We start from the raw sequence: 12,743 nt of genomic DNA, 5'->3' as shown, positions 1-12,743 counted from the left end.
TCTCATGTTATGATTTAGTTTGTGATTATACACACGTTTTTAGCGTGATGATAGAGACCCACTACCAGACGAGTACAAAACATACACAAGTCACATGCAAATCCCTGCACTGCAGACGACAGACAACAACTGTCTCTGTACAACGAGTCCTGGACCTCCACTAATAGACAGATACAAAGAGAGCAGCATACAGTAGCAGCAGAGCCCAGAGGCGAGGCGAGGCAAGGCAAGGCAAGGCAAGTTTATTTATATAGCACATTTCATACACAGAGGCAATTCAAAGTGCTTTACGTAAAATAGATAAAAAGGAAAGAGCATGAAAGAAAAATTAGAATAAAAACGCATAAAAGACATAAAAAAAGAATAAAAGTCACAGTGCATTTTAGGGTCACAGTGCAATTATTAGCGCCAATTTAGTTTCAATTTAAGGCAAAAGCGAAGCCCTCTTTTTTTTTTAAGCCCATTTTTGAAAGTAGCCAGTGTTGGGGCTGATCCTAGATCTATGTGTAACATAATAACTGAGAGACCTGCAGCAGGGCAGGTCCTCATCACTGGCTGTCTGCTTTGAGCTGGTTGTCGTTGGACTCCTGGCAGCGGGACAGCAGCTTGAGTTTGATGGGCCGTATGGGCATCAGAGTGTTCTGTAGGTCCATCTCAATGGGGATCTGGTGAGAGTTGACACACAGTTAAAGTATGAAGGAACGAGTAAAACAGATGTCAGCGTTACACTATGAATGTTACCTAATACAGTGTCACTGTTACGTTCGGGTAGCATTGCACTATAAATTCAAATAAACTCAAACTCCTGGACAACCTCTCTTGGGTCGACATACATTAAAATGGCCCTATGAAGTCTCGAGAAGTTTTGCAGAAATACAAATAGCTTTTTTTTTAAATCTCACACTTCCATCATTTAGTAGGTAGCCTATACTGAGGATGATTGGCGCCTAGTACTGAAAAATGCAATCTGGGAAATTAAATGGGGAGTACATACTCATGCAGTACGCAAGTACAGAATTGTAGTATGGGGGTTCAAACCCGGGTCTCCCATGTGGAAGACACAAACGCTACTATTAAGCCAAGAGGACATCCTCAAGGTCTGAGGGCGACACTTCAGTTTACATGTCTCAGGCAGGGCTACCACATCACGCGAGTGTGATTCCAAAATCACCTCTGCTACATATAGAAACGCAACAAAGTCATAGGTACAAAATTATATTTACAATCATTGTATCATTATTTTGTCTCACCTCTGTCTCTTTGCAGACGGTGAAGTTGAACCTCTGTAGAATCTCCACCATCGCCAGTTTCAACAATACCAGAGCGAATCGCATCCCGATACAGTTCCGTGGGCCCAACCCGAACGGCATGTAGGTGTATGGGTCGATGCTCTCCTTGTTCTCCTTACTGAACCTACACACGGAGAGTTCAGAGGAGGAGGGGTTAAAGAACATATCAATTAAATCACAGTAATATGATGGTTATACATGGTTGAAGAAACCTGTTTGTGTTTGGTCGTCGCATTTAGGTTTGTTTTATGGTTGTTTGTGGAACACTGCTCTTATCGTTGCTGTTGTGATTGATATTGTGGTTGTGGTTAAGATGTGGCCCATTACCTCTCTGGTTTGAACTCCTCTGGGTCTTCCCACACATCGGGGTCACGGTGCAAGGTCCAGATGGGTATCATGACAACCATACCCTTGGGGATGGTGATGCCGCTGATCTCAACAGATTTCTTGGCGACTCTTTCAAGTCGATGGGGTACAACCTGAGAGACTCGTTGATCACGCTGTCTAGATAGTCTGCGTCAGAGCCTCGTACTGGAGAGGAGCCTGCACAGGGATATTACACTCACATGAGCACTAGTGATTGGTCGTTCACGTAGCCGTAGCCCAGAACTAACTCTTTTTCGTCGCAAATCTGAAGAGCTGTTAGTTTTTTGTGTTCTTTTTTTGGGAAATGAACACAGTACTGTACTTATTCTAATCTGCATAGCCTAATTTCATGACACCAATGATAGATGTACACAAGGATCAATCAGAAGTCAAAATGCCACTAAACTGCGCTGCTTTTAGTGGATTGACTGCTTGGAATACTGAATGTGCTATAGTCTATTATTTCCTATCACAGTCGACAGACTACAAGAAAACTGTCAGGTGGTTCAAATGTGAATAACTTGGTATCCATTCCATTAACTGTGGCCGGGCAGCACCGAACAGCCCAGAGAACATTACCATGGTGCTTTTGAATATTAGGTCCCTATCTGGCAAAACCTTTATTGATCTTATCTCAGAGCGAAAGCTGCACTGTAATGTTTTTATCTGAAACCTGGCTAAACATGAATGCATGTCAGTCTATTAGAAGTGGGGAAAAAATATATTTTCACTCTATTATTTATCTAGCCATGTCGCTGAGCAGATGAGAATTTCATGATGAATATGAATATGAATAGTACACCATCAACAGCTTCCTTCTGTGATAATGATTTAGTAACCTTTGCTGAGCATACAGAAATGCTCAGCAAAGTGGGGGTCTGTTCATCTGCACCTAAAACTACCATGGTGAAACCCCTCCTGAAGAAAAGTAACTTAGACACTTCAGTCCTTAGCGATTTTAGGCCAATCTCCAACCTTCCCTTTTTAAGCAAAAAAATAATAATTCTTGAAAAAAAGGTGTTCAAACTGTTAAATAATCTCCTTATTCCCAACTGTACCTTTGACATGTTCCAATCTGGCTTTTGTGCCGATCATAGCACTGAGATAGCACTATGTTGTTAAGTTATTAACTAGGTTCTTAATGACCTTAGAATTAATTAATTAATGCTGATGCCAAAATGCTCTTTGTCCTTGTCCTGGTCAAACTGTCTGCACACTTAAAGACACTACTTACAGTAACACTAAGCACCAGGCAAAAAAACAAGGTGTTACCATTGACTCAGATCTTAATTTTGAAACCCATATCAAGAATGTGACTAAAACACATTTGTATCACTTAAAGAAGAGTAAGTAAGTTTGCCGGAAATCTGCCATCGTGGAGAAATTCTGTCTGAAGTTGTCCAAACAACAACATCCTCCCTAATAATAATATATCCCCCCGAAATGAACTTGCAGTGTTGGACATTAGCTGTTGTGTTTCTGCATGCACACACGATTGGGAGAGGCAGCCACCAGAGAAAAGTCAGTCTACTCCCCTAGAACACCCCTGGCATTCACAACATGTTTATATGCAAACCGAATGTCAGGTAGGACACTGCATTTTAAAAAGCGTGTTTTCCGAACCAAAACAGCGTTCGTAAATGAAATATTTATTCATAAGGGATTTATTATAAGGGATCTTGTTCCCTGATCGCTACCGATTAAAGATAGTCATTACAACCGTTAGGAAGCTTTTAGAACGCTTGAATATTACATGGACCTTTACAGAACACAGCTGTAAAGGTGCATCCTTTCCTCTCCCAGGCTGACACTGAGAGACGAATGCATGCTTGTATTACTAGCAGCCTTGATTACTGTAACACTCTCCTGTCTGGTCGACCAAAGAAAGCTCTTGGCAAATGATACAAAATGCAGCAGCACGAGTCAGATGGAGAGCACATATCACACAAGTCTCTGCACTGATTACCTGTTAGTTTTATAATTTATTTTAAGATAATTGTATTAGTTTAGAAATCACTCTATGGTCATGCACACCACTGCATGTCAGACATGCTTTTAAGGTATATACCCTGTAGATCCCTCAGGTCCTCAGGTACTGGCCTTTTAACTATTCTGAAGATTCCAACAACACCTATCTACTTCCTGTTTCAAATGAATAATACTGGGCAGAAGTCTGCACAGGGATGCTACAGACACATTAGCACACTGCAAAATACTGTCACCTATCTAACCATCTGTAGGAGTCTGCAGTGCACAGCAGTTACACACTCATCAGTACCCTCTAAAACACTGTCACTATCATGTCACTATCACACTGTCACTGTCACTATCACCTGTTCCACATGAATAGTACTATATAGGAGTCTGCAGAGCGGTTACCTTGTTGGGAAACACAGTGTCTATCTCCTCCTGCAGCTTGGTCATGATGTGAGGGTTGGTTGCCAGATTGTAGGCCAGGAAGGACAGAGAGCTACTGGTGGTCTCATAGCCAGCAAAGATGAACATCATTGCCTGGGACAAGATCTCATGGTCACTCAATCCTATGATGATGGGAGAAATGGGGTGGTAGGTGTGTTTGTAGGTATAGGTGTTTGAGGCAGGTACTGTATGTCTGTGTGTTAGATGCTAGTATACAGTGTGTGTGTGTGTGTGTGTGGATGTGTGTGTGTGTGTGTGTGTGTGTGTGTGTGTGTGTGTGTGTGTGTGTGTGTGTGTGTGTGTTTAAGGCAGGCACCTTTACTCTGCTCCTCTCCCTTTGAGTTGCTGTCTTTCTGCGAGTCTATCATCAGCTGCAGGAAATCTACCCGACTCTGGAAGCAGGCTTACGTCAGATCAAAATCACATGAGAACTACCAGATGCTACCAAATCTCTACAATTGTATTACACAATACTGGCTGAAGATCGTATATTTGATCAGTTATATTTACATACCTTCCTGGTGCTAGCCACGCGATTGGACTTGATCTTCTGAAAGACAGCGTAGAAGAAATCTGTGACCGAGGCAGGGAATAGGGATACCTCCATGTTTGCCATAACAGGACCCATGAAGGGGAAGAATGCTGGATGGACAGGAAATGCCACGGTTACAAACAGGAACAGGAAATACCATGATACGTGACTCCAATCCTATTCAATGCACAGCCCTGTCCAGAAACAACTCCTAGGCTCTATCCCTAGACACTTCTGTATCCAATCCACTCAGATCTCCAAGTGTCCAGCATTTAGGAACTAGAGGTTGGTTCTGGACACGGCCCATGTGTTTGTCAAATGAGTAGAGCGCAAACCATTGGCAGTGTGGTTTATGTCAGTCTAATCAATGAAATCAATAGCTTCATTTATTAAGCACAAAATGACTGAAAGCTATATGGGGGCAGTTGTACCGACTGTGAGGAACAGTGGGCTGAAGATGTCAAACTTGAGCATTTTCTTGAAGTTGGTCACAAAGGGGTCGGAGGGGTTGTGGAGGGAGTCGATGTCGACACTGAATGAAGTACTGACGACCACATCCATACTGTATGGTCCAAAGAACCTGGAACACAACCACACAATCTCTGACCACCAGAACCACAACCACAAAATTAAAGGGGGAGTTCACTGAAATTACAAATTCACCTTATCGTCTCGGAGATAAATACTCACTCCTTTAGTTCAATGGGCTCATCGTTATCAGCCGTCTTCTTCAGATTGCTGACCAAGTTACCAGAGTGCTGCTTCATGATCCTGAGCATCTGAGTTGGGAAGGATACATGGAAAAATATCATGATTGATACGTGGATTAATATGTGCAAAACATATATTAATATCATGTTTGAAACAGGAATTATTTTAATGTTTATATAGCCTGAGAATATACATCCATACAGGATACATTATGTATATAGTCAAAGAATAAGTGACTCCAAAGATGAACTATTATTCTATACTCTGTCATCTGACCACTGAACTTATCGAAGATAAGATCAAATATACTTTATTGTCCCGGATGAAAATTTGTCTTGGATTAATTAATTAAAGTTGCTGCTTCACACAACAACAAACAACAATGAATACACACTATACACATAGTACAAATCACACACACACTCTCACACACTCTCACACACACACACACACACACACACACACACACACACACGCGTCAGAGTTGTTAGTCATTCATTTATTTGTGTTGTATAAAGGAATGAATGAAAGAAGGAGAGGAGAGATGGGACTGTACCTCTTTGATCCGCCCACTGGTGAAGGAGGGAGACAGGACACTGCGGATCCGTCTTCATGCATCATCCTCAGCGATAAACACGGCGTCATACAGAGGCCCGTTGAGATAGATATTCTAGAAAAATTATTATTATTATATACTGCAAGATTAACCTAATATTAATAATGCTATAATAACAATGATATTATCTATTTAAGGAGCCCTTATGTTTTTTTCCCCATACAACAACTTCAATTTAGCGTATTACCCTCCTGTTAGTGAAAAGGGAGTAGCATTCCTTGATGAGGATGGTTTTGATCATGGCTGTGTCCATGATACACAGGATGGGCTGACGGCCATCATAGATCCTACAGACCAGCAAAAACAAAGATAGTGAGATATACACTCACAGAGCACTTTATGAGGAACACTATACTAATACTGGGTAGGGCCTCCCTTTGCTCTCAAAACAGCCTCAATTCTTCGTGGCATTGATTCCACAAGATGTTGGAAACATTCCTTTGAGATTCTGGTCCATGATGACATGATTGCATCACTCAATTCCTGCAGATTTTTCAGGTTCACTTTCAAGATGTGAATCTCCCGTTCTACCACATCCCAAAGGTGTTCTATTGGATTCAGATCCTGGGAAGGCCACTGAAGAACACTGAACTCATTGTCATGTTCATGAAACCAGTTTAAGACAACTTTTGCTTTGTGACATGGTGCATTATCATGCTGGAAGTAGCCATTAGAAGATGGGTCAATTGTGGCCATGAAGGGATGCACATGGTCAGCAACAATACTCAAATAGGCTGTGGCATTCAAGCAGATATATACCGTAGATAGAGACAGACAGACCCATCACAGATCCTGCACTCTTAGAAAAAAAGTGCTACCTAGAAGGGTTCTTCTTCTACTCTCCCTTTGAAGAAACCTTTTGGGTTCCATGTAGAACCCTTTTCCACAGAAGGTTATACAGTACCGTGCGAAAGTAATGGGACAGTGAAGCATTTTTTCTTCTTTTTGGAGTTGAAATGAGAACGTAGAGATTCTCATCTTTTATTTGATGTTATTTGTGTACATATTGGTTTATCATTCAGAAATTACAACATTTTTATGCATAATCCCCCTATTTCAGGCTACACTAAAGTGATGGGACAATTGGCTTGACAGGTGTGTTCGTCAGGTGTGTTCCATCACATAATTTGTGCAGTCTGCTATTGGTGTCTTGTCAACATGAGGACCAAAGAGATGTTATTGAAAGTCAGGGAAGCCATTATGATGCTGAAATATCAGAAAAAAATGAAACATAGCCAAAACCTTAAACCTACCAAAATCAACAGTTTGGAACTTCATTAAAAGGAAAGAAAGCACTGGTGAGCTAAGAAATCGCAAATGGCAAGGAAGACTTCCAGTGGATAACCAAAAAATGCTCACCATAATTTAAAAAAAAAAACAAAAAAAAACTGCCCCATAGATTAGGAACACTCTCCAGGAGGTAGGCGTCAATGAGTCAGAGACTACCATCCGCAGAAGACTTCACCAGCAGAACTACAGAGGCTACACTGCAAGGTGCAAACCACTACTTAGCCACAAAAACAGGCTGGCCAGGTTACGGTTTGCTAAAAAGTACCTAAAAGAGCCTGCAGAGTTCTGGAAAAACATGTACCAGAGTGATGGCAAGTGTAAAGTGTGGAGAAAAAAAGGAACTGCCCAATATCCACAGCATCCCACATCATCTGTGAAATATGGGGGAGGGGGTGTTATGGCTTGGGCATGTATGGCTTCCACTGTAACTGGCTCACTTGTCTCCTTTGATGAAGATGAATTCAGAAGTGTTCAGAAACATCTTGTCAGTCCAAGTACAACTTAATTACTTAATTGCTCCAAACTCATTGGACGGCATTTCACCATACAGCAGGACAATGACCCAAAACATACTGCCATAGCAACTAGGAAATTATTCAGGGCCAAAAAGTGAATCCTATAGAATCCTATAGAACATGCATTTAATTTGCTGAAGAGGAGGGCAAAACATCCTAAAAAAACAAACAACAATCGCTGCAATATAGGTCTGGCAGAGCATTACCAGAGAAGATACCCAGCGTCTGGTTGGGTCAATGGGTCACAGACTTTTGCACTTTTGCATACAAATACATGTTTAGTATTTGGGGACCAAATACTAAACATGAGTGCTTAATTTGGACATTTGCATAATGCAAAAGAAGAAAAAATGCTTGTCCCATTACTTACGCAGGGCACTGCAAATGGAACCCATAAGAGTTATTCAACCAAAGAATCCTTTTAGAACCCTTTTTTTCTTTATTTTTTTAATTACATTTTTGCCCTTTCAATGACATGGAGGGAAGACACAATCACTTCCGATTTGAATTCTGACATGTCGTGGCTCCTCTTTATTCATGCAGTTTGAGACGTGCTCAGAGGCAATATAGGAGCCTCAACCAATGAGAATCCAGGATGTTGTCAAACATTGGCAACGCACAAGTTGTGTTTGGGACCATACTACAGAATACTTAAAAGCTTAAAACTTAAATCGCTCAATAACAGATTCAAATTATTAATGTGGAAGCATGAAATTGTTGCTTGGGCAGTGTACTTGCATCAAGACAGATCATTTGTCTTGGTGTATGAGACCATTTCGTCGGTTGGATCGTCTGTGTTTGTGAAAATCGCACAGTGTCCGCCTGGTTTAAGAGTGTATACTGTAGACACTGAGAGATATATATATCCATCATAGTTAACAATAACCAGGATCAGTTTAGCAGACTCACCCCCACAATATGTTTCCCATATTTCTGGAAGCTCTCTGTGTCAAAATTGGTGAAACCACCCTGGGAACAAAAAAACAAAACAAAAAAATAGCCAGTTCATAAATGCTTGTCATAAACCTGAATTGTGGCTTAGTCTATGATGGCCCTTTTCCACTACAGACCGGCTCCCACTCCTCTCTTTTCGTTTTCGTTCAAAAGCTTTATTGCCCATTTTTCTGGGTAAAACAATTCATATTCAGCTCCCATGGCTTTCACCACAACAACACACATCATGGATGAGTCTACAATGTTGTTGTTTATGGGCTTAATCTCTACAAACCTTCTTATATCCCATTATCGTCCCGAGGAAAGGGATGGGTTTAGGACCAGGAATGCCTAGTTTTTTGAATATTCCATATGGCCAGTATCCATACCTGGTCGGAACAAATATAAATCAACAATCTGACTTGAAACAAAAGCAAAACGATCAAGTCATAGGTATCATTGAAACTGTTAGATAACTGTAATTATCAATACTATCATTTGTGTGTATTATCACAACTAACTAACTAACAAATAATATTTTTTATTAAAACTTCTTACACTACGATCAGAGTGATGAGTAAGGCAAGGAGAGTTCATGTCTCGGTGGAGAAGTACGGAAGGTAACCCATCTTTACAGATCGCTTCTTCTGAGTAACCCCGGACACGTCTGCTGAAGTGATTATTTTATCCCGTCATGACACCTGTGTTTCAGATCATGAAACACAGGCGAAAGAGTATGTGAGAGGTGAAGTTGAAGCCATGGCTAGTGAATGATTGAAAGGGGATCCCTGCGCAGAGGGCAAAACTCAGTGATGTTATTGTCGGCCTTTATCTTAACATCCTGCTAATAGTTGCTGCCTGTTTGATCCCTATCGGGTTTTAATAGTTTGCAGACCCATTGATTCAAGAAGGACTATGGGGCAAATATTTTTGGGCAAATATTTTCTTTCGAGTAATACTGAATTTTACATATTTGAACTCCTCTAAAAATGTGTTATGTTCTTTACATGTATGCACTTGTTTTATATCATTGGCTCCTAAAAACAATTTCAAAATACTAGTTCAAAACAACATCACATATTACAGTAATGAAGCAACTGATTAACATGAATACAGTGCTCTTCATAAGTATTGGAAAGAGGAAGCATTTTCTGTTCTTTTAGCTCTACACTTGGATTTGAAATCAAACAATTATTATGGGGTCAAAGTAGAGATTCTCAACTTTAATTCAATGGGTTTTTAAAAAAACATTTGTAAACATACTCCCACTATTTCAGGGCTTCAAAAGTATCATATAATGTCCAAATAAAGTACTAATGTTTCGTATTAGGTCAACAATCTGCCTGAAGTCTGCGACCCCACCAGGCACTATCCACTATCCACTATCCACTATCCACTATCCACTCATCTTTAGAAAATCATTGACATTTCCACATGGTATTGTGTCATAGAGTAACCTCCCTACAGCAATATTATCTTGACATTGGGATCCTTTGTCCAAACCATATTTCAGGGTGTATGTTTGGTTGCAGGGGCCCAGGCTGTGCTCTCTGACTGCTCCAACTGTAGTAGACTCTGCAGTGAGGAAGAGGTCAACATGCTGCAGTACCATCAGCCAATCACACACAAGAACCAACAGATCGCCAAGACCTCTATTGCACCATGCACGCACGCACACACACACACACACACACACACACACACACACACACACACACACACACACACACACACACACACACACACAAACACTGTCTCAACAGCCCCTTCCTTCACTCTCACTCTCTCTCTCTGTAGGTGGGTCAGGCTGCGTATTCAGCCTCTAAGGGGGGTATTGTTGGGATGACTCTACCAATCGCCCGAGACCTGGCACCCATGGACATCCGTGTGGTCACCATCGCACCCAGTCAGTAAACACACACACATACATACGCACTCTTTCACACACTCCCCCCCACCCCCTTCCTCTCCATATCAGACAACCTCTCTCTCCCTCTCCTTAGGTCTGTTCTCCACACCTCTCCTGGCGGGTTAACCCCGAGAAGGTGCGTTCATTCCTGGCCCGCCAAGTGCTCTTCGCCTCGCGCCTGGGAGACCCTGCAGAGTTTGCCCACCTGGTGACATCACTGGCTGAGAACCCCATGATCAATGGAGAGGTCATCAAACTGGATGGAGCTATCCGCATGCAGCCCTGAGAGAGAGTGAGTGTGTGTGTGTGTGTGTGTGTGTGTGTGTGTGTGTGTGTGTGTGTGTGTGTGTGTGTGTGTGTGTGTGTGTGTGTGTCTGTGTGTGATCCAAGGTATACCACTGTGACAGCTCCGATGTGTGTGTTCATGTCTGGTACTCCAAGCTCTGCTGTACTGTACGCTCCATGCAGTTTTGTTTTGTTTTGTAAACTGATCCAGTAATAAACTTCTAATGAGTTTGAGTCTCTCCTCCTCTGTGTCTGTGTAAAGTGAGGTCAGTAGGAGCTAATAGGACAAATGAAACAAGAATGAGCCTTATGAGGCAAGTGTACCTTCATTTGTCCTATTAGAAGTGAATAGAACGCCTGGACACAGGAAATGCTAAATGCTAAAGCTCTCATAACATCACACCTGCATCAGTGTGTGGCTTTATGTACATGTCATCCACAACATTTGAGTGAAGGGAAAGGGACACATTTCTTTTGGAATGGAAAGGAGTCGAGGTACAGTATCTTGGTATACACACGTTTGCTCCAGTTTTGTACCCATTGACTCTGACCCTGTTTGTGTAAGAGGCTAGGGCTGACCCATTCTGATTCAAGATGTTTGTGTAAAAAAGGTATTTATTGCATATATTGTCCACTAAAAAGCAGATGATGGTACAAGTGTAAGGGACCAAGTGCTCCAACCTCAGTCTAGCCTGAAGATCATTCCATATCTGAGGAGCACAGCAGCTAAAAAGTTCTTCTCAATTCTGTAATCACTTGTAGCACATTAAATAGTAACAAGCTGCAAGTTTGATCGCCACTAAGTCGCCATAAAAGCAATGATGTGAGGTAAAATGGGAGTTTTAAAAGAACTGCTTTATATACAGATGAAATCCAATGATAAGCCCTTCTCAACGTCAAAGAATCCCAACCCACAGACAGATACAAAAGACAATGGTGGGTACAGAAAACATGCCTACAAATGAACTGCAGAGCAGAGTGATAAATCGGGTCTAGTGGTTTAAGAATTGAGGCTGTCGTGTGATTTTAAATTGTGTCACCATAATCACGGACAGGGAGGAGCGTTGCCAAGACAATCTTCCTCCTATTATCAAAGGTGAAGCAAGACATTTCTTTACAAAACAAGTACAAGTCTAACTCGCAAACTCTTGATCACTTTTTCAACATGTATTTTAAAAGTGTATCATCTATCTAAATGCCCAGGTACTTATAATGGGGAACTTGTTCAGTTTGGGTTCTTTTCAGGGTACAAATATGTTGATCATTGTAATCAATATTATGGGATATAGAGAAAAACATAACAGACCTCATGCATACCTCTTCAAATTAAGGTTTACCCAGATTGTTTCTAATCTAACCCATGTGCATACATGTGCCATGTTTTTTCTTCCTCAACTTGTAAATGTAAAAAACACAAACACCACCACTTTGTCTTTTTGTGGTGTTAGGAATACAGACCTCACAGATAAAAATGTTTTGATAAAGGTCATAAACCGAAACGTCGACACAATAAATAAGCAGAGGTAACAATCGTGTGTGCAGGAGTATTCATTTTTTACATACCTTTTCTTCCTAAACTCATCATCACTCAACATAGTTTACAGCTATGCAACTTGTAAAATACAGCATTTCAAACATGACATACAGTTTGCCTTTGAATATGACTTTAATGAAAGAGAATTGAAACGGCAAGTGTAGTTATAGTGGTAGTATGCAGGGTAGTTATTGTGGTAGTAAGTTTGGGATAGTTGTGGATTTCCAGAATTGTCTCTGTGTTGAAATATCTGTAAGAGAAAAATTGTCTTATCATTTGTATAGATAAAATCTAAATTATTTTGAGGTGATTTGAGAAGCCAAAAGGATCATGATTAGAATGCTC

At 41.1% G+C, this 12,743-nt stretch overlaps 1 pseudogene across 1 annotated transcript in view; it reads right to left on the bottom strand.

Moving 5' to 3' along the window:
* Positions 1–548: 548 nt before the first annotated feature.
* The window catches only part of LOC310824129 (cytochrome P450 3A27-like), a 113,559-nt pseudogene continuing 101,364 nt past the window's right edge, over positions 549–12,743 (bottom strand). The window contains exons 3-8 of the transcript in view: positions 4,588–4,715; positions 4,390–4,465; positions 4,035–4,195; positions 1,617–1,832; positions 1,251–1,413; positions 549–665 (exon numbers count right to left, since the gene is read on the bottom strand). The product of the transcript in view is annotated as a cytochrome P450 3A27-like (transcript). The remainder of the gene's footprint in view (positions 666–1,250; positions 1,414–1,616; positions 1,833–4,034; positions 4,196–4,389; positions 4,466–4,587; positions 4,716–12,743) is intronic.

The sequence above is a fragment of the Argentina silus genome (genome assembly GCF_951799395.1).
Source record: "Argentina silus genome assembly, chromosome: Y".
Taxonomy (NCBI): domain Eukaryota; kingdom Metazoa; phylum Chordata; class Actinopteri; order Argentiniformes; family Argentinidae; genus Argentina; species Argentina silus.
The sequence above is the reverse complement of the archived record's forward strand: the minus strand, read 5'-3'. Positions and strand labels throughout refer to the sequence as shown.